The sequence below is a fragment of the Tachyglossus aculeatus genome, chromosome 4 (genome assembly GCF_015852505.1).
Source record: "Tachyglossus aculeatus isolate mTacAcu1 chromosome 4, mTacAcu1.pri, whole genome shotgun sequence".
Lineage (NCBI taxonomy): Eukaryota > Metazoa > Chordata > Mammalia > Monotremata > Tachyglossidae > Tachyglossus > Tachyglossus aculeatus.
In genome coordinates, this window is record NC_052069.1 from 63,390,064 (window position 1) to 63,417,778 (window position 27,715).

Genomic DNA, 27,715 nt, shown 5'->3' on the forward strand with positions numbered 1-27,715 from the left:
GCACTCTTTGCTCCTGTCAAGATAATTTACTCACTGTGATCCCTCCCCCCGCAATCTGCATCAGATTGTATCATACGATTGGCAGATATTCCAAACAAATCAGATCTCATCCGTGGGAACCAATTAGAAATCGTAGCTCATTAGTGAGTCATAAATCAAGTATTTTCAATGTGTGTAAGATGCTCAAATGCTCTTTAGGCAATCAACATCCTGTCCTGTATTCCACACTGTGCTTTATTCCTGTCTCCAGCCTCTGACTTCTTTCTCATCAAGGCTCTGTAACTCCTTCCTCATTCAAATTTATCAGACCTCAACAATCTCATCTTTAAAAACTTTTATGAAATTACATTTCCTTCAGAAGGACTTCCAGGATTAATGTTTCTTCTCCCCAGGTCATATCGCCTTAAGTACCATCATTAATAATAACGATACTAATTATGGTACTTGTTCAGCGCTTACTATGTGCCAGGCACTGTTCTAAGCACTGCGGTAAGTACAAGATAATCTGGTTGGACACAGTCCCAGCCCCACGTAGGGCTCACTGTCTTAATCCCCATTTTACAGGTGAGGGAACTGAGGGCACAGAGAAGTTAAGTGACTTTACTTAAAGCAGACAAGAGGCAGTGCTGAGATTAGAACCCAGGACCTTCTGCTTCCCAGGCACTACCAACTACTCGTCACTTCCCAACTATACACTTAGTCACTCACTTCCACCCACAGCACTACTGAACTTGTTGACTTACATAACCTTCTATTTAAACACTGACACACCTACATAGCCACTTTTCTTTGCTCTATTTCTATCCCTAAATTATTTCATCTGTTTCACCCCACTAGACTGCATTCATTCAATTGTATTTATTGAGCGCTTACTATGTGCAGAACACTGTACTAAGCACTTGGAAAGTACAATTCAGCAACAAGTATGATCTCTGAGGGCAGGGATCATATCTTCTGATTCTGACGGTTTCGACAACTACTTGTTTTGTTTTGTTGTCTTTCTCCCCCTTCTAGACTGTGAGCCCACTGTTGGGTAGGGACCATCTTTATATGTTGCCGACTTCTACTTCCCAAGTGCTTAGTACAGTGCTCTGCACACAGTAAGCACTCAATAAATATGATTGAATGAATGAATGACTCTTCCAAATCTTGTAATAATAATAATAATGATGGCATTTATTAAGCACTCACTATGTGCAAAGCACTGTTCTAAGCTCTGGGGAAGTTACAAGGCAATCAGGTTGTCCCACAGGGGGCTCACAGTCTTAATCCCCATTTTACAGATGAGGTAACTGAGGCACAGAGAAGTGAAGTGACTTGCCCAAAGTCACACAGCTGACAATTGACAGAGCCAGGATTTAAACCCATGACCTCTGACTCCAAAGCCCATGCTCTTTCCACTGAGCAATGCTGCTTCTCTACTTGTACTCTTCTCTTGTACTCTTTCAAGCACTTAGTACAGTGCTCCACACATAGCAGATGCCCAATAAATATCATTTGGCTCAGTGGAAAAAGCCTGGGCTTTTGAGTCAGAGGTCATGGCTTCTAATCAGCCATGTGACTTTGGGCAAGTCATTTGACTTCTCTGTGCCTCAGTTACCTCATCTGTAAAATGGGGATTAAGACTGTGAGCCCCACGTGGGACGATCTATTCCCCTTGTATCCCCCCCAGCGCTTAGAACAGTGCATTGCACATAGTAAGCGCTTAACAAATGCCATTATTATTATTATTATTATTATTATATACTATGGCATCTCAGATACCACTCTGTAAAACAATAATAATAATGTTAGTATTTGTTAAGTGCTTACTATGTGCCAAGCACTGTTCTAAGTGCTGGGGTAGATACAAGGTAATCAGGTTGTCCCACTTGTAGCCCACAGTCTTCATCCCCATTTTACAGATGAGGGAACTGACACCCAGAGAAGTTAAGTGACTTGCCCAAGGTCACACAGCTAACAGGTGTTGGACCCGGGGTTAGAACCCACGACCCCTGACTCCCCATCTGGTGCTCTTTCCACTGAGCCACACTGTTTCTCTAAATACTGTTCTCCCTCCCTCTTTGACTGTGAGCCTCAAGTCGGGCAGGGACTGTGTCTGATCTGTTTACATGGACTCTGCTTCCAAAGCTTGGTACAGTGCTTTGAACACAGCAAACACTTAGCAAGTACCCACAAGAAGCAGCATGGCTTCGTGGAAAGAGGATGGGCTTGGGAGTCAGAAGTCATGGGTTCTAATCCTGCCTCTGCTACTTAGCTGTGTGGCTTTGGGCAAGTCACTTAACTTCTAAGTTCCCTCATCTGTAAAATGGGGATGAAGACTGTGAGCCCCACATGGGACAACCTGATTACCTTTGTCTACCCAGAACTTAGAACAGTGTGTGGCACATAGTAAGTGCTTAATAAATACCATCATTATTATTATCAATCAATGTTACTTATTGAGCACACACTGTAAGCAGAGCACTGTACTAAGTGCTTAGGAGAGTAAAATGTATCAGAGTTTTTAGACACATTCCCTGCTCACAAGGAGCTTATAGTCTAGAGTCTATTGTTCATTCAATCAATAATATTTATTGAGTGCTTACTATGTGCAGAGCATTGTCCTAAGCACTTGGGAGAGTGCAATATAATAATGTATCAGAGTTGGTAGACACATACCCTGACCATAATGAGCTTACAGTCTAAAGGGGGAAGCAGACATCAATATAAATAAATAAATTATGAATATGCACATAAGTGCTGTGGGGCTGAAGGAGGGGTGATTAAATAATAACAATAATAATGATATTTGTTAAGTGCTTACTATGTGCCAAGCATTGTTCTAAGCTCTGGGGTAGATGCAAGGTAATCAGGTTGTCCCATGTGGGGCTCACAGTCTTAATCCCTATTTTACAGATGAGGTAACCGAGGCACAGAGAAGTCAAGTGACTTGCCCAAAGTCACACCGTTGACAAATGGTGGAGCCAGGATTAGAATCCATGACCTCTGACTCCCAAGCCTATTCTCTTTCCACTAAGCCACACTGCAAATCCAAATCCAAGGGTGATGCAGAAGGAAGTCGGGGAAGAAGATATGAGGGTTTAGTCAGAGAAGGCCTCTTGGAGGAGATGTTCTCTCAATACAATACAATCTCTCTCAATACAATGTTCTCTCAATACGAGAAGCAGCGTGGCTCAGTGGAAAGACCCTGGGCTTTGGAGTCAGGGGTCATGGGTTCAAATCCCAGCTCCCCCACTTGTCAGCTATGTGACTCTGGGCAAGTCACTTAACTTCTCTGCGCTTCAGTTACCTCATCTGTAAAATGGGGATTGAGACTGTGAGCCCCCCGTGGGACAACCTGATCACCTTGCAACCTCCCCAGCGCTTAGAACAGTGCTTTGCACATAGTAAGCACTTAATAAATGCTATTATTTGTATTATTATTAATAATAAGACTCTGAAGGTTTATTATCGATTATTGATTGATTACTGTATGTCAAAGAGACTTCTAGTTACATAATAATGATGGCATTTATTAAGTGCTTACTATGTGCAAAGCACTGTTCTAAGCGTCGGGGAGGTTACAAGGTGATCAGGTTGTCCCACGGGAGGCTCACAGTCTTCATCCCCATTTTACAGATGAGGGAACTGAGGCACAGAGAAGTTAAGTGACTTGCCCAAAGTCACACAGCTGACAATTGGTGGAGGCAGGATTCGAACCCATGACCTCTGACTCCAAAGCCCGTGCTCTTTCCACTGAGCCATGCTGCTTCTCTAATAGTCATACTGAATAGTAGTCATAGACATAATAGTCATACTGAAATAGACTTGAGGTTGACTCCATGGCAATTAATATAGAGTCTTTCAGAAATGGATGATGACTTGGTAATGGGTCAGTCTATTCAAAAAGGACTGGTCCATCAGGAAATCCGTGCTGATCCTCACTGCAAATCATTCTAACTCTCCCTGTCCTTGATTTTCTCAACTGCTCCCACCCTGCCCAATGTACTGTGCCAGGCCCAAAAGATCTGTGTCAGATGGCAGCCAAGGGATCCACGGTGATCGGATAAAAGCTGCCAAATCTGAAGGCTCGAAACATTCAGGCCAAGTTAAAAATTACAAATCAAATCAATGCGTACGTTCTATAGTGATAAACTGGAGCCTGTAAGCTCAGGGCTATCTTGCTTTAGCCAGGGAGCTGAGAGGAAGGTGGAAGGAAAAGTTGAGTGGGTCCAATCAGGGATTTGCAGCAGAGCTGGCTGATTTGAATTTTTGAGCAAAAAAGTATCAAATGAAATCGATGTTTTTAGACCCCAGGGTGTGACTTTTTTCTCAGATTTTTCCACACCTGAAAAATAGTGCAGGCGCCACCTTGACCAAGCAGATTTACAATAAAAACCTTTTTGATAAAGCACTGATTATTTTTAATGGGCAATTAAAGACAAAAATAAACAGTTCTAGAACTGGCCATAGAGTACCACATTCTGCAGTGTAAATACAGTATTATCAGAGTCAATACAGTGAAGGCGTGCACCCAGGAAGTAGTCTGGTTGACATAAGAAACAGAGATTTTTCCAGCTCTGACTAAGGGTTCTCTGGTCTACTGGAGCCCCAGGGCAGTTTCTGGTGCAATAGCGTGGTTTGTCAGCTTCCAGGGAACTACAGAGCACCAAGCGTGGGAATGTTTGCCATGAAGAGCAGCTATCCTGGGCATCCCTTTCACACACTTACTCTACATAGGATAGTCAGAGACAGAACCCTCTAGACTGTAAGCTCGTCATGAGCAGCTAAAGTGTCTGCTAATTTTGTTGTACTGTCCCAAGCACTTACATAGTAAGCGCTCATTAAAGACCACTGATGATTGATCCGATAAATGGAGCACTGAGACTCACGTGACTTCACATGCATTACACCAACAAGCAGTATATTGGAATGACGCCAAGTGGGTGACATTATGGCAGAACTCCTGCCTATTCCACCTCAATCTGCCTCAACAAAACAGGATAGAAAGAACATCGATTCTTTTGAAATGTGGTGTTGGAGAAGACTTTTGCGAATACCATGGACTGCCCAAAAAACAAACAAATGGATTTTAGAGCAAATTATACCAAAATGGTCTTTGGAAGGCCAAATGACTCGACTTAGATTAGCATATTTTGGAAACATAATCAGGAGGACTAATTTTCTGGAGAAGACACTAATGCTAGGAAAAGTCCAGAACAAACGTGGAAGAGGAAGATCAGTAGCTAGATGTTCCGCTGTCGACTCCCAGCCCACGTCCTTCCCCGTCCTGAAGTGCCCTCCCTCCATACATCCGCTAAGCTAGCTCTCTTCCTCCCTTCAAAGCCCTATTGAGAACTCACCTCCTCCAGGAAGCCTTCCCAGACTGATCCCCCATTTTCTTCTCCTCCTCCCCATCCCCCCATCCTACCTCCTTCCCCTCCCCACAGCACTTGTATATATTTGTGCAGATTTATTACTCGATTTTACTTGTATATATTTACTATTCTATTTATTTTGTTAATGATGTGCATTTAGCTTTAATTCTATTTGTTCTGATAATTTTAACACCTGTCTACATGTTTTGTTTTGTTGTCTGTCTCCCCCTTCTAGACTGTGAGCCCGTTGTTGGGTAGGGACCGTCTCTATATGTTGCCGACTTGTACTTCCCAAGCACTTAGTACAATGCTCTGCGCACCGTAAGCGCTCAGTAAATATGATTGAATGAATGAATGAATAGATAGATAGAGACCATAACAACGATAATGGAAGAACCACTAGAAAATTGCAGATTATGTCAGAGAACAGGATGTTCTGGAGAAAGTATATCCATAGGGTCGCTATTAATTCAATCATACTTACTGAGCACTTACTGTGTGCAGAGCGCTGTACTAAGTGCTTGGGAAGCACAAGTTGGATTAATCAGAAACCCACCTCTCCTCCTCCCCGCCCCACATATACCAACTTGCTCCATAGCTATTGCAGTTCCATTCCCAGGGACCCTCTGAATACAGCTACCATTTCTGGGCTGTGGAGCTCAGTTGAGGAGGTTTGGTACTGAAAATATAAATACATGACTAAAAGGGGTCTGGTGTCAACCAAATCCATACTGGACAGGGGCAGGCTGGATGGTCCAGTATAAAACTGGGTGATTGGACATCCTAGCTCCCCCATCCATGGCACGAAGAACCAGAATTGAAAGGGGAACCTATTCCCACCAGCCGAGCCCCTCTGACCCTCTTTGGATCCTTTATTCAGACTTTTAAAATTATAGGTCCACAAGCATCAGCATGCCCTGAGTCACAAAGCCATGAGACTCTTTCCTCTTTTCAGAAATCCTCCAGAAATTCTACAAACTTCATCAGGGCCTATCTCACTATTCTCCTTTATGTCAAAAGATTCTCCCCCTCTAGACTGTAAACTCCTTGTAAGCAGAGAATGTGTCTGCCAACTCAGCTATATTGTACTCTCCCAAGCACTTAGTTCAGTGCTCTGCACACAGTAAGCATTCATACTTATAATTCTATTTATTTTATTAATGATGTGTATATATCTATAACTCTATTTATATTGATGCTATTGATGCTTGTTTACTTGTTTTGACGTCTGTTTCCCCCCGTTTAGACTGTGAGCCTGTTGTAGGCAGGGATTGTCTCCATTTGTTGCTGAATTGTACTTTCCAAGTGCTTTGTACAGTGCTCTGCACACAGTAAGTGCTCAATAAATACAATTGAATGAATGAATGAATAAATACCACTGATTGATTGATTGATTAGCAGTGGGAAAGGGGATTGCTAAGAGCTCTTTTTTGCACCCTATTGACTGAATGGAACCAACATCGTCAGGATTGCTACAGAAGGTTCATTCTTTGCTCTGTACAGATTAAGTATTCTATAAATACTAAGGGATTGTTTGATCTCATTCACCTAGTCCCTCTAGGGTGGCCCAGCACCCCCAAAGTCAGAGTCACAAGGTGGTTGCCCTGGTAACAGAGGAATTAAAGGATACATGGAGCTGTAAGTGAAGAGAAATCACTCCAAGAAAACTATTCATTCATTCATTCATTCATTTGTATTTATTGGGGGCTTACTTCGTGCAGAGCACTATACTAAGCACTTGGGAGAGTACAGTATAACGATGAACAGACATATTCCCTGCCCACAGTGAGTTTACTGTCTACAGGGGGAGTCAAACATTAATATAAATAAATAAATTACAGATTATATACATAAGTGCTCCCATCTCATGGTTGCACTTGGAGAGTTTCCAGTACTCTATCAGTCTCGACTACAGTAGGGAGAGTCAAGCACAGGCATAACAGTTCCATCCTTATACTGGGCAGTGGAGAGTCAAAACTCACCTGTGCTGGGCAGCAGTGGCATGGGAGAGAGTCAAGTTTACTGCACAGAAGGAGACAATGGTAAACCACTGCTGTATTTTTTACCAAGAAAACTCCACGGATACACTACCAGAACAATTGCAGATGGAGGTGGGGTATACTGGAAGAGATGTGTCCATGGCGTCACTATGGGTCGGAGATGACTAGACAACATAAGACAAGACAAGACATAGGTGCTGTGGGACTGGGTGTGGGGGCGGTGATGAATAAAGGGAGAAAGTCAGGGAGACACAGATGGGATTGGGAGAAGAGGAATGGTGGGCTTAGTCTGGGAAGACCTCTTGGAGAAGATGTGCCCTTAACAAGGCTTTGAAATGGAAGAGAGTAATTGTCTGTCGGATTTGAGGAGGGAGGACTTTCCAGGCCAGAGGCAGGATGTGGGTGAGGGGTCAGTGGTGAGATAGATGAGACTGAGGCAAGGAGTAAAGTGTTTGGGCTGGGTTGTAATAGGAGAATAGGAAGGTGAGGTAGGAGGGGGCAAGGTGGTAGAGTGCTTTAAAGCCAATGGTGAGAAATTTTTGTTTGTTATGGAAGTGGATGGGCAACCACTGGAGTTTTGAGGAGGGGACTGGAAGGTGCCCATTGGAAACCCAGAGTAACAAAGGGGTAGAGACGGGTAGAGCCCTGGAACATATTTATTCTATTTATTTTATTTTGTTAATAAGTTTTGTTTTGTTCTCTGTCTCCCCCTTCTAGACTGTGAGCCCGCTGTTGGGTAGGGACCGTCTCTATATGTTGCCAACTTGTACTTCCCAAGCTCTTAGTACAGTGCTCTGCACACAGTAAGCGCTCAATAAATACAATTGAATGAATGAATGAGTGAATGGAACAGGGACAGCATCCAATGCTCCAGCCAGAGGATAGCGCTGACTCCTGTAGTAATAAGACTGAAAAAAAAAACAAGGGTCTTTCTGAACCAGGCCAATGTTGCCCGAGGGAGAGCTGCCCTCACTGCAGTCATTTAGTCAATCTACCAGTGGTATTTCTTGAGCACTTACTGTATGCACAGCACTGTACTAAGCGCTTGGGAGAATACAGTACAAATAGAGATGGAAGACACCATCCTTACCCTGAAGGAAGCATTACAAGCAGTCTCTCCTAGTGGAAAGAGCAAAGGCCTGGAGAGGAGTTAATAATAATAATAATAATAACAATAATAATAATAATAATAATAATAATGGCATTTATTAAGCGCTTACTATGTGCAAAGCACTGTTCTATGCGCTGAGGAGGTTACAAGGTGAGGAAGTTGTTCCACGGGGGGCTCACAGTCTTAATCCCCATTTTACAGGGAAGGTCACTGAGCCCCAGAGACGTTAAGTGACTTGCCCAAAGTCACACAGCTGACAATTGGCAGAGCCAGGATTTGAACCCATGACCTCTGACTCCAAAGCCTGTGCTCTTTCCACTGAGCCACGCTGTTTCTCAGAGTTGGGCTCTGATTCCAGTTCTACCACCTACCTGCTGTGTGACCATGGGCAAGTCACTTAGCTACATTGTGCCTCAGTTTCTTCATCTGTAAAATGGGGATTCAACATCTATTCTCCCTCTGCCTTAGCCTGTGAGCCTCATGTGGGACAGGGACTGTGTCTGACCTGATTATCTTGTATCTGCCTTAAAGCCTGGAACAGTGCATGACACATAGTCAGCGTTTGACCAATAACATTATTGCTAATTATGAGGACAAGAAAAAAAATTTCAGCTAGGGTCAGTGTCACCTGTAGGGGATTCCTGTTTTTATCTTGAGGGCAGTGGCTGGCACTTCCAGAACTATCAGCAGCCTCAGAGGTGGCCTCATTTCTCAGCCGACACTTGAGAAGCAGCATGGCCTAGTGGAAAGAGACAGGAGTCAGAGAACCTGGCTTCTAATCTTGACTCTGCTAACTTCTCTGCCAATTTCTTGCTGTGTGACTCTGGGCAAATCATTTAACTTCTCCATGCCTTAGTTTCCTCAACTGTAAAATGGGAATTCAATGCCTGTTCTCCCACCTACTTAAAGACTGTAAGCCCCCAGTGTTTGAACTAATTAACTTGTACCTATACAAGCACTTAGAGTAGTGTTTGACATACAGTAAGTGCTTAACAAATACCGTAAGTCAAACAAACAAATAAACTTGAGTGTACCTAGGTGGTACATGATCTCTCTTTGATCTCTTAGAGAAGCAGGGTGGCTCAATGGAAAAAGCCCGGGATTTGGAGTCAGAAGTCATGGGTTAAAACCCCTGCTCCACCAATTGTCAGCTGTGTGACTTTGAGCAGGTCACTTAACTTCTCTGTGCCTCAGTTACTTCGTCCGTAAAATGGGGATTAAGACTGTGAGCCCCCCGTGGGACAACCTGATCACTTTGTAACCTCCCCAGTGCTTAGAACAGTGTTTTGCACATAGTAAGCCCTTAACAAATGCCATTATTATTATTATTATGTGAGAAACTGTGGAACTTTTCAGCTACCATGGAGTTTTATCTGGGAAGCCTTCCTTGTTCCCCGTTCCCCAAATCCAATGCTCTGTACCTCCTGTGTAAGCATGATTCACTGGGGTCTGATTCGGGGCTAGAGTTATAATCTCATCTATTTCTCCACCAACCCCTTTCCCATGTCCTCCCTCTGGCCTGGAATGGCCTCCTGCTCTATATATGCCAGACCACCCATCTCCCCATCTTCAAAGCATTATTAGGATCATATCCTTAACACATCAACTTGTTTTGTGTTATTGTCTGTCTCTCCCTTCTAGACTGTGAGCTCGTTGTTGTGTAGGGACCATCTCTATATTTTGCCGATTTGTACTTCCCAAGAGCTTAGTACAGTGTTCTGCACACATTAAGCGTTCAATAAATTCGATTGAATGAATGAAGCTTTCTTTTCCCTGATTCCATCTCTCTTCTAATAATAATAATTAGTAATGCTTGTGGTATTTGTTAAGCACTTACTATGTGTCAGGCTCTGCGCTAAGCACAGGGGTGGTTACAAGATAATTGGGTTGGACCCAATCCATGTCCCACATGGGGCTCACAGTCTTAAACCCCATTTTACAGATGAGCTAATAATAATGATGGCATTTGTTAAGTTCTTACTATGTGCAAAGCACTGTTCTAAGCACTGAGGCATAGAAGTGAAGTGACTTGTTCATGGTCGCACAGCAGACAAGTGGCGCAGCCGGGATTAGAACCCTGGTCCTTCTGACTCCAGGCCCATGCTCTATTCACTAGACCTTCTGCATCATCTATGCACCTGGATCTATACCTTTTGGCTATTTGGTATTCACACCACCCTCAGCCCCATACCACTTAGGTACAAATCTATAAATTATTTATATTAATAACTGTCTCTCCCTCTAGACTATAAGCTTATTGTGGGAAGGAAATGGGTCAACCAACTCTATTGAAGTTTACTTTCCAAAGCACTTAGTACAGTAAGTCCTCAATAAATACCACTGATCGATGTAGAAGAAATCACTAAATGTAGGGAACCTATCTCCTAAATGGATAGGGTATTGACACAAGGGTAATACTTGCATCTACCTTTAATCTTTCATGCTGCAGCTCAGTCATATTTATTTTGCAAAGGCCTTGATCTGCAACTCCTGCAGAATTAATCTTCATAGCCTTCTTTCCCACCCACTGCCTTCTCCCCAGTTTGTTGATGGAGAAATGGAGCTAGGTAGGGGTGTCTTTCTCTTTCTTTAATTCTTTTGGCTCTTTTTCACTCTCCTTCTATCTCTTTCTCTATTTGCCTCTCCCCTTTCCCCCTTTCTGGTTTTCTCTTTTCACCTGGGTTCATTTTCTCTTATTCCCACTGTGATTTAGTTTGGTGGAAAACTTAAACAGGGTTGTGCACTTAGAAGGCCTGTGCAGTGATAGTGCAGTGTAACCTGGGAAACGAGATTCCAAATGCTCATCTCTATTGAAGATTGCAATCACCTCAAACCCGTTTGAGCTTCAGTTCTCTTGAACCACAATAAGCCATCTATCAATAGTATGCATTGAGAACTTATTTTATACGAACACTGTACTAGGCACTTGGGAGAGAAGAATAAAACAGAGTTGGTACACACATTCCCTGCTGTCAAGGAGCTCACAGTCTAGAAGGAAAATCATTCCAAATATGTAGGAAGGAGTTTTACGAGCTGCATTTCTGAACTCCAAGAAGCCATTATGTCACTGGATACTTAAGGACCTGAGTTCTACTACCAGCACTGTCACTTGTCTGTTTTGTGACCCTGGGCAAGTCATTTCACTTCTCTGTGCTTCAGTTACCTCAACTGTAAAATGGGGATTAAGGCTGTGAGCCACAAGTGAGATGGGGACTCTGTCTAACCCAATTACCTTGTGTCTACCCAGCACTTAGTACAATGTCTGGCACATAGTAACAAATACCACAACTGTTATTATTGTTATCATGCCCTGAAATAGTTTTTGGTAAGGATGTGTAAACAGTTTGACATACATGGGAGTAACCCATGGATATACTTCTTTAGGATGTGCTGAACTTCACTAAGAACCAGTAGATTTTCATTACTAGGTGCATACAGCAGATCTTCGACCTCTCAGCTGCCTTCAACACTGTGGACCACCCCCTTCTACTCAACATGCTATCCAATCTTGGCTTCACAGACTCCATCCTCTCCTGGTTCTCCTCTTATCTCTCTGGCCGTTCATTCTCAGTCTCCTTCGTGGGCGCCTCCTCCCCCTCCAGAGTGGCTCAATGGAAAGAGCACGGGCTTTGGACTCAGAGGTCGTGGGTTCAAACTCCAGCTCCGCCAATTGTCAGCTGTGTGACTTTGGGCAAGTCACTTAACTTCTCTGTGCCTCAGTTACCTCATCTGTAAAATGGGGATTAAGACTGTGAGCCCCCTGTGGGATAAACTGATCACCTTGTAACCTCCCCAGTGCTTAGAACAGTGCTTTGCACATAAAAAACACTTAACAAATGCTATTATTATTATTATTACTGTAGGGGTTCCTCAAGGGTCAGTTCTTGGTTCCCTTCTGCTCTCTATCTATATTCACTCCCTTGGGGAACCCATTCACTCCCACAGCTTCAACTATCATCTCTTCACTGATGACATCCAAATCTACATCTCCACCCCTGCTCTCTCTCCCTCCCTCCAGGCTCGTATCTACTCCTGCTTTCAGGACATTTCCATCTAGATGTCTGCCCACCATATAAAATTCAACATATCTAAGACTGAGCTCCTTATCTTCCCTCCCAAACCCTGTCCTCTCCCTGACTTTCCCATCACTGTAGACGGCACTACCATCCTTCCCATCTCACAAGCCAGCAACCTTGGTGTCATCCTTGAGTCCGCTCTCTCATTCACCCCACACCTCCAATCAGTCACCAAAACCTGCCGGTCTCACCTTCACATCGCCAAGATGCGCCCTTTCCTCTCATTCATTCACTCAATCGTATTTATTGAGTGCTTACTGTGAGCAGAGCACTGTACTAGGAGCTTGGGAAGTACAAGTTGGCAACATATAGAGATGGTCCCTACCCAATAATGGGCTCACAGTCTAGAAGGGGGAGACAGACAACAAAACAAAACATGTAGACAGGTGTCAAAATAGTCAGAACAAACAGAATTAAAGCTATATGCACAAGAATCAAGAGCAAGGTGCAGCTAGGAGGTTTGCTTAGGAGGATTTAACTTACAGATTGTTAGCCTGTAAGCTTCTTAAGGGGAGAGATCATGTCTACCAACTGCAGTGTGCTTCCCCAAGTGCTTAATCCCCTCTGAGGATCGTACCTGGAGAGTTTCCAGTACTCTACCAGTCTTGGCTACAAGAGGGAGAATCAAGCAGAGGTCTGGCCATTCCATTCCATTCCTAGCTTGGACAGTAACCAAACCGCTACCCTGCTGGTTCAATCTCTTATCCTATCCCAATTGGATTACTGCATCAGTCTCCTTTCTGATCTCCCATCCTCCTGTCTCTCCCCACTTCAGTCTATACTTCACTCTGCTGTCCAGATTATCTCTGTACAGAAATGCTCTGGGCATGTCACTCCCCTCCTCAAAAATCTCCAGTGGTTGCCTATCAACTTACAAATCACGCAAAAACTCCTCTCTCTTGGCTTCAAGGCTGTCCATCACCTCGCCCCCTCCTACCTCACCTCCCTCCTCTCCTTCTCCAGCCCAGCCCGCACCCGCTACTCCTCTGCCACTAACCTCCTCACTGGGCCTCGTTCTCGCCTGTCCCACCATCGACCCCCGGCCCACATCCTTCCCCTGGCCCGGAATGCCCTCCCTCCACACATCCACCTAACTAGCTCTCTTCCTCCCTTCAAAGCCCTATTGAGAGCTCACCTCCTTCAGGAGGCCTTCCCAGACTGAGCCCCCTTTTTCCTGTCCTCCTCCCCTCCCCATTGCCACCCTCTCTCTCTCTGCCCTACCCCATTCTCCTCCCCACAGAACTTGTATATATCTGTACATATTTATTACTTTATTTTACTTGTACATATTTACTACTCTATTTTATTAATGATGTGCATATAGCTATAATTCTATTTTATTCTGAAGGTTTTGACACCTGTCTACTTGTTTTGTTTTGTTGTCTGTCTCCCCCCTTCTAGATTGCGAACACGTTGTTGGGTAGGGACCTCTCTATCTGTTGCCAACTTGTACTTCCCAAGCGCTTAGTACAATGCTCTGCACACAGTAAGTTCTCAATAAATACGACTGACTGAATGAATGAATGAATTTATTCAGCCTATTTGTTTAATTTACTCTGTTACACTCACATTTCTGTCCAGATACAGTCTTCAGTGTGGAAAGGGCATGCTTTACCCTAAAAGCCGTCAACTCTCATTGGCAATTATAAAGCTTCATCTGATGTTTTTCCATTTCCCTGCAGCCCTTGTGTTACATCACTGGAATCATAAGCTCATCTACACCTATACTTTGGAGATGTTTTGATATTCCTGTCCATTTTCGACCTCTCTGCCCAGCTCTGCCTCTCCTGAAAATCCAACTGATGATCATGGAAAACTGGATGTTTTGCTGTCATCACACGCATTACCAGAAAGCCTGAAATACTGCTCTCTGCCAAGTCAGGGTAAGTGGGACAGGCTTAGAACTGGGGTACTCTGCTGCCTGGCCATGTTTTTCCGCTCCTCAAGAACCTCCAGTGGTTGTCCATCCACCTCCGCTATGAATCAAACAGAAATTTCTCACAATTGGCTTTAAATCACTCAATCACCTTGGCCTTTCCTACCTCACCTCCCTAGACTCCTACTGAAACCCAGCCAACACACTTCCCTTCTCTAGAGCTAACCTCCTCACTGTACCTCGATTTCGTCTATCTTGCCGCTGACGTCTCACCCATGTCCTGTTTCTGGCTTGGAATGTCCTCCCTCCTCATATCTGAAAGACAATTACTCTCCTCTGTTTTCAAAGCCTTACTGAAGCCATGTCTCCTCAAAGGGGCCTTCCCTTTTTAAGCCCTCTTCTCCTTTTCTTCAACCCCCTTCTGAGTCATGCTGATTTGCTCCTTTTGTTCATCCCCCCTCCCAGCCCACAGTACTTATTATATATATATATATATATATATATAAATAAAATATAAAATATATATATATATAAAATACAGTACATATATATACTGTATATACTGTATATATAAACTATATATATATATATAGTTTATTCATTTATATTAATGTCCATCTTCCCCTCTGTACTGTAAGCTCACTGTGGGCAGGAAATATGTCAGTTATTATATTGTACTCTCCCAAGTGCTTAGTACAGTGCTCTGCACACAGTAAGCACTCAATAAATGCAATTGGCTGAACAGTGATTTTTGTCTCCATAATTAGGCATTTATCAAGTGTTTACTGTGTGCTAGGCACTGGGATAGTTACAAGATAAACAGATTAGATTTAGTCTCTAGCTCATCTAGGGGTAGATGGAGGAAAGGGAGGTATTTAATCCCCATTTTACAGATGAGAGGACTGAGGCACGGAGAAGTGAAGCGACTTGCTCAAGGTCACCCAGCAGGTCCAGAGCTCTTGGCTGAATATTTTCTAAACTGACTAGGGAACCATGGGAACACCATTAATTGAGCACTGGTAATTCATCATATTTACTGAGCACTTATGATGTGTAGAGCACTGTACTAAGCTCTTTCTAGACTGCGGGCCCATTTCTAGACTGTGAGCCCGTTGTTGGGTAGGGATTGTCTCTATCTGTTGCCAAATTGTACTTTCCAAGCTCATAGTACAGTGCTGTGCATACAGCAAGCGCTCAATAAATACAGTTGAATGAATGTATTGAGAGTACGATATAACAGAATTAGCAGGTGTGCTCCCTGCCCATAACGAGCCTTAGTTTTATAATGATTTCCTCTGCCTCAGCATCCTGGAGCTCACACCTAGTGCAAAAATGGTCCTGCTCATTTGTAACAATGTCCAACTAGTTGGGCATTATAGTGAAATAGTTCCCCTAATGCCATTTGATGAACACAGTAGGATGCTCACATTTTGTAAGAGCACTTGGGGAGGCAGTGTGGCCTAATGGCAGGGCTGTGGCCTTGGAAGTTGGGGGTCTCGGGTTCTAGCCCCTGCTCTGCCACTTCATTCATTCGTGGCTCAGAGGAAAGAGCCCGGGCTTGGGAGTGAGAGGTTGTGGGTTCCGTCACTTGTCGGCTGTGTGACATTGGGCAAGTCACCTAACTTCTCTGTGCCTCAGTTATCTCATCTGTAAAATGAGGATTAAGACCATGAGCCCCCCGTGGGACAACGTGATTACCTTGTATCCCCCCCCAGCGCTTAGAAGAGTGCTTGGCTCATAGTAAGCGCTTAACAAATGCCATCATTATTATTATTAAATTGTGTTTACTGAGCACTTACAGTCTGCAGAGCACTGTACTAAACACTTAGGAGAGTAAACTACAACAATAAACAGACACATTTCCTGCCCATGACGAGCTTACAGTCTAGAGGAACTTTTGAGTACTTACTGTGGACAGAGCACTGTTTTCTACTCTCTGGCCTTGGACAAGTCACTTAACCCTCCCAAATCTCAGTGCCTTCATCTGTAAAATGGGGATAATAATACCTGTATCCCACACCTCAGGGGTGCTTTAGGGGATAAATTAAAATGAGTAATGAAAGGTGCTATGGTAATGAAAGCACTAAATAGAATTGATAAGTAGTGTGGCCTAGGTGAAAGAGCCCAAGCCTGAAGTCAGAGTGGTAGAACCCTGGCTCTACCACTTGTCTGCTGGGTGACCTTGGGCAACTCACTTAACATCTCTGTGCCTTAGTTATCTCAACAGCAAAATGGTAATTAAGACTGTGAGCCCCACGTGGGATATCTGTACTTCCCAAGCGCTTAGTACAGTGCTCTGCACACAGTAAGTGCTCAATAAATGATTGAATGAATGAATGAATGAATGACATGGACTGTGTCCAACCTGATTAGTTTACAACTACCCCAGTGCTTGACACATAGTAAGCACTTAACAGATGTCATTAAAGAAAGTGTAGGTATTATTAAATTATTGGAATGATTTAAAATTGCCACATAATCAATATTATTAGGATTTTTCAAAGATTTTCCTGAATCTAAGGAATGTTCTAATTTGATTCGATAAATCAGCATCACTAAAATATGACAGATATTTGTATCATGCCCAAGGATATGGTGCTGACGATGCCCTTTGTTAACTGGCAGTTAGAATTAGTTAATCCTTTCCTTTGCATTGGTGCTAAGCATAGAGAAGCAGCATGATATAGGGGATAAAGCCCAGACCCGGGAGTCAGAAGGCCATAGGTTCTAATTCCACCTCTGCCACTTGTCTGCTATGTGACCTTGGGCAAGTCTGTGCCTCAGTTACCTCATCTGTAAAATGGGGACTGAGACTGTGAGCCCCACATGGGATAGGGACTGTATCCAACTCTATTTTCCCTCCCAATAGCTTAGTAACTCTCCCAAATGCTTAGTATGGAGGTTTGCACACAGTAAGTGCTCAGTAAATATGATTGAGTGAATGGAAGAGTGGAACAGACTGTGGAAGAGAAAGGGAATCTTACTAGGGAACACATTTGATCCACTAAGTAAATGACCTAGTGAGAGTAAGTAAATAAGTGTGAGAGTAAGTAAGTTTTGTTTTATTTTGTTGTCTGTCTCCCCCTTAATAATAGCATTTATTAAGCGCCTACTATGTGCAAAGCACTGTTCTAAGCACTGGGGAGGTTCAAGGTGATCAGGGTGTCCCACGGGGGGCTCACAGTCTTAATCCTAATTTTACAGATGAGGGAACTGAGGCACAGAGGAGTTAAGTGACTTGCCCAAAGTTGCACAGCTGACAAGTGGTGGAGCTGGGATTTGAACCCATGACCTCTGACTCCAAAGCCTGGGCTCTTTCCACTGAGCCATACTGCTTCCCTTTCTAGACTGTGAGTCTGCTGTTGAGTAGGGACTGTCTCTATATGTTGCCAATTTGTACTTCCCAAGTGTTTAGTACAGTGCTTTGCACACAGTAAGCGCTCAATAAATACGATTGAATGAATGATGAATGAATGAATGAAATATGAATTGAAAGGGCATACATGCAAGCCAGCAGGGCAGCCTAAACGATTTAAAGATATAATAAACCATAAGCATAGTCAGAGTGAACCACACTGAGGCAGGGGGATAGATGATAGAGAAGCAGCGTGGCTCAGTAGAAAGAGCCCGGGCTCTGGAGTCAGAGGTCATGTGTTCGAATCCCAGCTCTGCCACATGTCTGCTGTGTGACCTTGGGCAAGTCACTTAACTTCTCTGAGCCTCAGTTACCTCATGTGTAAAATGGGGATTAAGACTGTGAGCCCCACGTGGGACAACCTGATCACCTTGTAATCTTCCCCAGCACTTAGAACAGTGCTTTGCACATAGTAAACACTTAACAAATGCCATTATTATTATTATTATTATTATTATATGAGAGAACATTGTCACAGATGCATCAGCCTGGCAATCGTCAGTGGGGAGAGGGGTTGATCTAAAACTAATTGTGGTATTTGTTAAGTCCTTATTATGTGCCAGGCACTGTATTAAGCACTGGGTTAGATACAGGTAATTAGGTTGGACACAGTCCTCGTCCCACGTGTGGCTCACAGTCTTAATCCCCATTTTACAGTTGAGGTAACTGAGGCCCAGAGAAGTGAAATGACTTGCCCAAGGTCACACAGCAGACAAGTGGCCGAGGCAGGATTAGAATCCAGGTCCTTCTGACTCCCAGGCCTGTGCTCTACCCACTAGGCCATGCTGCTCTGCTTTCATTCATTCATTCATTCAATCGTATTTATTGAGCACTTACTGTGTGCGGAGCACTGTACTAAGCCCTTGGGAAGTACAAGTTGGCAACATCTAGAGACGGTCCCTACCCAACAGCGGGCTCACAGTCTAGAAGGGGGAGACAGACAACAAAATAAAACATGTTGACAGGTGTCAAAATCATCAGAACAAATAGAATTAAAGCTAGATGCACATCATTAACAAAATAAATGGAATAGTAAATATGTACAAGTAAAATAGAGTAATAAATCAGTACAAATATATACAAGTGCTGTGGGGAGGGGAGGGAGGTAGGGCAGGGGGATGGGGAGGAGGAGAGGAAAAAGGGGCTCAATCTGGGAAGGCCTCCTGGAGGAGGTGAGCTCTCAGTAGGACTTTGAAGGGAGGAACAGAGCTAGCTTGGTGGATGTGTGGAGGGAGGGCATTCCTAAGCATTGAGTTGGATACAACTTGCTGACCTCCCGGTCTCCAAAGGCCCTGCAAAGATTGGGATAGCAAGTTTCCTCTGAAACTGTCACACACACTTTGCTTCCTTCTCTTTAACCATCATCAATCATAGTTATCAGAGCACTATACTAAGCAGTTGGGAGGGTACTTTCATTCATTCATTCAATTGTATTTATTGAGCACTTACTGTGCTCAGACCACTGAACTAAGCTTGGGAGAGTACAGTATAACAATAAACAGACACATTTCCTGCCCACCACAAGCTAACAGTCTAGAGGGGGAGGCAGACATTAATAAAAATAAATATATTACAGATATGTATTTAAGGGCTGTTGGGCTGGGATGGGGGGGAGTGAACAAAGGAAGCAGGTCAGGGAGATGCTGAAGAGATTTGGGAGAAGAGGAAAGGAGGGCTTAGGCAGGAAAGGCCTCTGTAATAGATGTGCTTTCAATAAGGCTTTGAAGCAGGGGAGAGTGATAAAATAAAGTTGGCAGACACATTCCCTGCCCACAACGAGCTCACAGTCACAACTTGCAGTTAAAAGATTCTCAGCTTGAATCATCCCAGACAACTACATTTACTGTAACAGTAGAGGCAGTGCTCTGCCTATCTTTATTCCTCAGGATTGAGGAATGTAATCAATCAATGGAGCACTTACTGAGTGTAGAACCCTCTGCTAAATGCCCAGCGCTTTCTTTCCTAAATGCCCCTTCCTTCCTCTCCCCCTCGTCCCCCTCTCCATCCCCCCATCTTACCTCCTTCCCTTCCCCACAGCACCTGTATATATGTATATATGGTTGTACATATTTATTACTCTATTTATTTATTTATTTATTTTACTTGTACATTTCTATCCTATTTATTTTATTTTGTTGGTATGTTTGGTTCTGTTCTCTGTCTCCCCCTTTTAGACTGTGAGCCCACTGTTGGGTAGGGACTGTCTCTATGTGTTGCAAATTTGTACTTTCCAAGCGCTTAGTACAGTGCTCTGCACATAGTAAGCGTTCAATAAATGCGATTGATTGATTGATTGATTTCCGCCCGGGTTAGGCCAGAGGCCTACCGAGAAGAAGCACATCCCCTGGCCTAGAATATCCGACTTTACCTTAAGAGCCGTCCACATTACAAACGTTGAAGAACACAATCAAAAGAACACGGTAATGTTACTCCTGGAAGCAATTCAGAACAGCCCAATACATGACAATAAATTGGCTATGACAGATACAACACAGTCATTTCCTCAACAATTACATACTGGATGGCTCTGAAAATGACTGCTTAACTGTATGTTCATTTGAAACAGCGCTATCAGACAGGATTAGGGAAAGAAAAATGGAATGGAGGGCTGAGATGTGCTGAAAGATTTCGGACTTCATTTTCTGAAACACTGTATTTTTACAGATGGGGTTTATCTGATGACAGGCATAATCATGATCATTAGAGGAACTTGCTGTTTTCTTTTTAAAACCTTCGCTTTTCTGACTGAGGTAATAATTGGTACCTCTGAGATGCCAAAGATGAAATGGACATCACCCATCCCCTGGGCCCAAGGTTGTGGTACATGGACCGGGGAAAGGTTCAGCAGACAAAGGTGCTCTTACCCCACCATTATCTATTCTACAGTTTGTCTGTAGTGTGATATGGGATTTGGAGAATTCTTTTTTTCTTTTTTTAATTGTATTTGTTAAGCATTTACTATATGTCAGACACTAAGTGCTGGGGGAAATATAACCTAATTAGGGTGGACACAGTCCCTGTTCTGCAGGGGCTGACAGTCTAAGTAGGATGGAGAAGAGGAGAACTGAGGTACTGAGATGTTAAGCTACTTGCCCAAGGTCACACAGCAAGCATTTGGTGGAAGCGGTATTGGAACCCAGGTCCTCTGACTCTCAGGTCTGTGGTCTTTCATTAGGCTATGCTATTTCCCTGAATCTTGTAAAATGGCTTAATGGAAAGAGTATGGGCTTGGGAGTCAGAGGATGTGGGTTCTAAACCCAACTCCACCACTTGTCTGCTGTGTGACCTTGGGAAGCACTTAACTTCTCTGTGCCTCAGTTACCTCATCTGTAAAATGGGGATTGAGACTGTGAGCCCCACGTGAGACAACCTGATTACCTTGTATCTACCCCAGAGCTTAGAACAGTGCTTGGCACATAGAAGTGCCTAACAAATACAATAATTATTATTTCCTCAGAGTCCTGTATGTTGAGGAGGTGATTGGGCAGAGGTCTGAGCAGAGCACTCCCTTCTTCCTTTCACACCTATCAATCAATCAATCAATCGTATTTATTGAGCACTTACTATGTGCAGAGCACTGTACTAAGCGCTTGGGAAGTACAAATTGGCATCACATAGAGACAGTCCCTACCCAACAGTGGGCTCACAGTCTAAAAGGGGGAGACAGAGAACAGAACCAAACATACCAACAAAATAAAATAAGTAGGATAGAAATGTACAAGTAAAATAAATAAATAAATAGATAAATAGAGTAATAAATATGTACAACCATATATACATATATACAGGTGCTGTGGGGAAGGGAAGGAGGTAAGACGGGGGGATGGAGAGGGGGACGAGGGGGAGAGGAAAGAAGGGGCTCAGTCTGGGAAGGCCTCCTGGAGGAGGTGAGCTCTCAGTAGGGCCTTGAAGGGAGGAAGAGAGCTAGCTTGGCGGATGGGCAGAGGGAGGGCATTCCAGGCCCGGGGGATGACGTGGGCCGGGGGTCGATGGCGGGACAGGCGAGAGCGAGGTACAGTGAGGAGATTAGTGGTGGAGGAGCGGAGGGTGCGGGCTGGGCAGTAGAAGGAGAGAAGGGAGGTGAGGTAGGAGGGGGCGAGGTGATGGACAGCCTTGAAGCCCAGGGTGAGGAGTTTCTGCTTGATGCGCAGATTGATCGGTAGCCATTGGAGGTTTTTGAGGAGGGGAGTAATATGTCCAGAGCGTTTCTGGACAAAGATAATCCGGGCAGCAGCATGAAGTATGGATTGAAGTGGAGAGAGACACGAGGATGGGAGATCAGAGAGAAGGCTAGTGCAGTAGTCCAGACGGGATAGGATGAGAGCTTGAATTAGCAGGGTAGCGGTTTGGATGGAGAGGAAAGGGCGGATCTTGGCAATGTTGCGGAGCTGAGACCGGCAGGTTTTGGTGACGGCTTGGATGTGAGGGGTGAATGAGAGAGCGGAGTCGAGGATGACACCAAGGTTGCGGGCTTGTGAGACGGGAAGGATGGTAGTGCCGTCAACAGAGATGGGAAAGTCAGGGAGAGGACAAGGTTTGGGAGGGACACCTGGACAAGTGAAGTACCTGATCTGGACACTTTGCTGTTTCTCATGGTTTTCACCATGGCAGTGATTCTATCATCTACTGGACCATCATCATCATCATCAATCGTATTTATTGAGCGCTTACTGTGTGCAGAGCACTGTACTAAGCGCTTGGGAAGTACAAGTTAGCAACATAGTCATGTGTTCACATGTTGACAGTCTAACTATTCATCATAGAGTTTCAGTCTTGAAAATTAAAAAAAAGTTTTTAGACTGCCAAAGATGCATAATCTTACCTTGAAGTTGATTCTACCCAACGTTTTAAGGGTGAGGTCCCAAATCAATATCAGATCTTTGTTATTACTATTATTATTATTATTATTATTATCATATTTGTTAAGCACTTACACTTTCACTGTACTAAGCACTGGGGTGGAAACAAGCAAATTAGGTTGGACACAGTCCATGTTCCACATTGCGCTCACTGTCTTAATCCCGACTTTATAGATGAGATAACTGAGGCACAGGGAAGTTAAATGACTTGCCCAAGGCCACACAGCAAAGTGGCAGAGCTATACAATTCCTCCTATATAAAATTCACCTTTCCTCAGCAAATTTGCTCTAGCTTAGTTTAAAATCAAACAATCATTGGCATTTATTGAGATAGGTTACTTTGTACAGAGCCCTGAACTAATTACTTGGGAGTGTATAATACAGTTGGTAGATCCCTGCCCTCAGGGATCTTACAGTCTTTACGGAATATTTTAAAAGGAAGCTCAAAACTGAAGGATTTGCACTTTGAGCTTCCTCCGCTCCAAATTATGACAAATTGAGGGAACTTCTGCAGGTATTCTTTTTTGTTCATATTCTGGATTATGCATGCATTATACCATCACAACCACAGTACAAAACTTGTTACATGGCAAATATACCCAATTCTGCCAGAACTTATGTTTTCACTATGTACTTTTGCTAGAATGTTGTTAGAGAATTAGGTAATGTTTGTTTAATAACCTAAGCCTGTTTGGATTAAGAATGCTATGAGACACTGTAGGAATTTTTCTTCACGTGGGGTTTTATGAGAAAGCGTTTTAGAAAACTGGGGTGCACATTCAGATTCGATTACTGGTTTCTATATGCTAAAGACTATTGTTTATGTAGGTATTTCTCACCTAGTGAACTTGCAGATTGTAACTCAGAGAAACAGGGTGTAACTTTCCTTTAACTGGATCCAACACCGTGTTTAAACAGTGCTATCTGCTGTATAAATAAATACATTCAAATGTGGATTTATATTTGGCCAATAAGATGCACTAGCCATAGCTTTCTTAGATTATTATGTAACTTAGGGTGTGGACTAAGACACGTATCCAAAGGTCAAGGGACTTGAAGCAACTGAAAAGTGTTAAATCTCATAAGTACCCTGTTGGGATCACATTACTGCTGTCATGAATGGAAAGTCTGAAAAATTCCAAGTAAAAGGGCCATTATCCTGAATATAATTAAATTCAATGATGGTGTTGGATAATAAAGATTTTGCTGTTACCTCACAAATGGAGTGTAGCATTTCCAACCACATTTCAAGTTTCTCCTGAAAAAAACAGCAAATTCCAACCAAAAGAATACAGAATCGTGTTTGGGATCAGAGAGCACTTAAAAAATCCAACCAGTTACGAAAAACAGCAGAATTCTACGGAGGAAATTATTCATTCATTCAATCATATTAATTGAGCGTTTACTGTGTGCAGAATACTGTACCAAGCACTTGGGAAGTACAAGTTGGCAACATATGGAGACGGTCCCTACTCAACAACGGGCTTACAGTCTAGGAGGGGGAGACAGGCAACAAAACAAAACATGTAGACAGGTGTCAAAACCATCAGAATAAATAGAATTATAGCTATATGCATATCATTAATAAAATAAATAGAGTGGTAAATATGTACAAGTAATATAGAGTAATAAATATGTAAAACAGTGCTTTGCACATAGTAAGTGCTTAATAAATGCCATTATTATTATTATTATATACAAGAGCTGTGGGGAGGGGAAGGAGGTACAGTGGGGGGTGATGGAGAGGAGGAGAGGAAAAAGAGGGTTCAGTCTGGGAAGGCCTCCTGGAGGAGGTGAGCTCTCGTGGAGCTTTGAAGGGAGGAAGAGACCTAGTTTGGCAGATGTGTGGAGGGAGGGCAATCCAGGCCAGGGGAAGGATGTGGGCCGGGGGTGGACGGCAGGATAGGTGAGAACGAGGCCCAGTGAGGAGGTTGGCGGCAGAGGAGAAGAGGGTGAAGGCTGGGCTGGAGAAGGAGAGAAGGGAGGTGAGGTAGGAGGGGGCGAGGTGATAGACAGCCTTGAAGCTGAGAGTGAGGAGTTTTTGCTTGATTCATAGGTTGACCAATGGAGATTTTTGAGGAGTGGAGTGGCATGCCCAGAGCATTTCTGTAGAAAGATAATCAGGGCAGCAGAGTGAAGTATAGACTGAAGCTGGGAGAGACAGGAGATGGGAGATCAGAGAGGAGGCTGATGCAGTAATCCAGTCGGGATAGGATGAGAGATTAACCTAAGTAGTTGTCTGGACTCTAGACTGTTAGCTCACCGTGGACATTGTTCTCTCCCAAGCGCTTAGCACAGTGCCCTGCACATGGTGAATACTCAATAAATACAGTTGACTATCTGAATGCACACAGGAAGAGGGGAACCAGTATACAGAATACATTCAGTTTTTCCAAAGGCCTTTGACTTAGTTTCACAACAGTGGCTTTTAGAGACATGGAATAACCATAGAATTGGAGGAAATATTCTGAGTAGAAACTCATTAAAAATGAGGAAATAACAGGCAGGGATAAATGACCACTTTTCTGGATGGAAAAACATAAATTGTGTCATTTCCCCAGGGTTCAGCACTAGTGTTTTATACTCTTTATAAAGAATCTGCAAGAAGGAGGATGTTGTGAAATTTCCATGTTTGCAAAGAACAGTAATCAATCGTCCTGAGTACTTACCGTGTGCAGAGCATGGTCCTAAGCACTTAGGAGAGTACAATATAATAGATTTGGTAGACATGTTCCCTGCCCACAATAAGCAAAGGGTCTGGGGGGCTTCTGAGTGGTGAAATACCACGTGGATGGGAATAAGTTGCAGGAGACTCATAAAGCTGAAAGGGTTTTGTCTATCTCTCCCCTTCCTTCTCCCATTATACTCCAGGTCGCACTCTTCATTCCTCTTATGGCTCAGTGGAAAGAGCTCGGGCTTTGGAGTCAGAGGTAATGGGTTCGAATTCCAGCTCCGCCACATGTCTGCTGTGTGACCTTGGGAAAGTCATTTAACTTCTCTGAGCCTCAGTTACCTCATCTGTAAAATGGGGATGAAGACTGTGAGCCCCCCGTGAGACAACCTGATCACCTTGTAATCTTCCCCAGCACTTAGAACAGTGCTTTGCACATAGTAAGTGCTTAATAAATGTCATTATTATCATTATTATGCTAACCTAGTCATTATACCTTTCTTTTACTTCCCCATCCCATTAGCTTCTTGCTCATACTCTCCCTTGTGGAACTGCTGGAACACCCTCCGTCTTCATGACTGTCAGACCACTGCTCTCCCCATTTTACATATTTTTCTGAAATCACATCTCTATCAGGAGGCCTTCCTTGATTAATCTCTCATCTCCTCACCCTGGATTCCCTCCCAACTGCCACTTTAGCACTTCTACCCCACCTAGGCTCTTGATTATTTAATCCCCCAAAGTACTTATGTACATATTTTATATACTATATTACTGCCTCCTACCCATAACTTAACTTTAATGTCTGCTTCCCCCTCGAGAGATTTAGCTCTTTGCAGGCAAAAAGCAGGTCTACTAATTCTATTGAACTCTCCCAGGCATTTAGTACAGTGCTGTGCACATTATGCAATTAATAAGTACCATTGATTGAAGGATCAACTGGCTGAAAAATGGCAGATGATCTTCAACAAGAAATGCCAATGATCCACCCTGGGAAAAATAATATAAATTACTGTGACATGACGATTGGTGGAGAAGATCTAACTAGGACAAACAAAATAGATCTCAGACTCTTTGGTGAATGTTCTTTCCAATCATTACTGTACCCTTCATTTGATTTTACAAACTTTGGAATGCAAGAATCTTAATGCCTGTCCATACTAATTTTAGTGTCTGCTCTGCATTTAGCAAGTGCCCAGCATAGGGCTCAGCACAAAGTAATAATAATAATGGCATTTATTAAGGACTTACTATGTGCAAAGCATTGTACTAAGCACTGGGGAGGTTACAAGGCGATCAGGTTGTCCCACGGGGGGCTCACAGTCTTAATCCCCATTTGACAGATGAGGTAACTGAGGCACAGAAAAGTTAAGTGACTTGCCCAAAGTCACACAGTTGACTAGTGGCAGAGCCAGGATTTGAACCCATGACCTCTGATTCCAAAGCCCGTGCTCTTTCCACTGAACCTTGCTGTTTCTCAGTAGGTACTCAGTACATTTCTTGGGACAAACTCGATACATAGTAAAGTTCTTTGCAATCAGTAGTTATTCAAAAAATTCCGGTGAAGGCAGCAGCCAGATTCTATGTGCAGCAGCCAAAAAGATCAACCAAATGCTGGACATCAACAGTCAGAAAACAAAACAAAAGAACATTTTTTTTTCTGCTTTATATAGAGAATGTAGTTCTGTTTTACCTGGAAATTGTATACAATTCTGGTTGCTTCATCCTAGAAAACAGGTGATAGAGCCAGGGAAGGTTCAAAGAAGGGCAAGTAAGATGACTGGGGGAGAAGCAGTGTGGCTTAGTGGACAGAGCATGGGCCTAGGTGTCAGAAGGTTATGGCTTCTAATCCCGGCTCTGCCACTTGTCTGCTGTGTGACCTTGGGCAAGTCACTTCACTTCTCTGGACCTCAGTTACTTCATCTGGAAAATGAGGATGAAGAGTGTGCACCCTATGTGGGACAAGGACTGTGTCCAACCCGATTTGCTCGTATTCTTTCATTCAATCATATGTATTGAGCGCTTATTGTGTGCAGAGCACTGTACAAACCACTTGGGAAGTACAAATCGGCAACAAATAGAGACTGTCCCTACCCAACAACGGGCTCACAGGTCTAGAAGGGGGAGACAGACAACAAAACAAAACATGTAAACAGGTGTCAAAACCATCAGAATAAATAGAATTATAGCTATATGCACATCATTAATAAAATAAATAGAGTAATAAATATGTACAAATAATACACAAGTTCTGTGGGGAAGGGAAGGGGGTAAGGCAGAGGGAGGGATGGGCGGTGATGGGGAGGGGAGGAGGAGGAGAGGAAAAGGGGGGCTTAGTCTGGGAAGG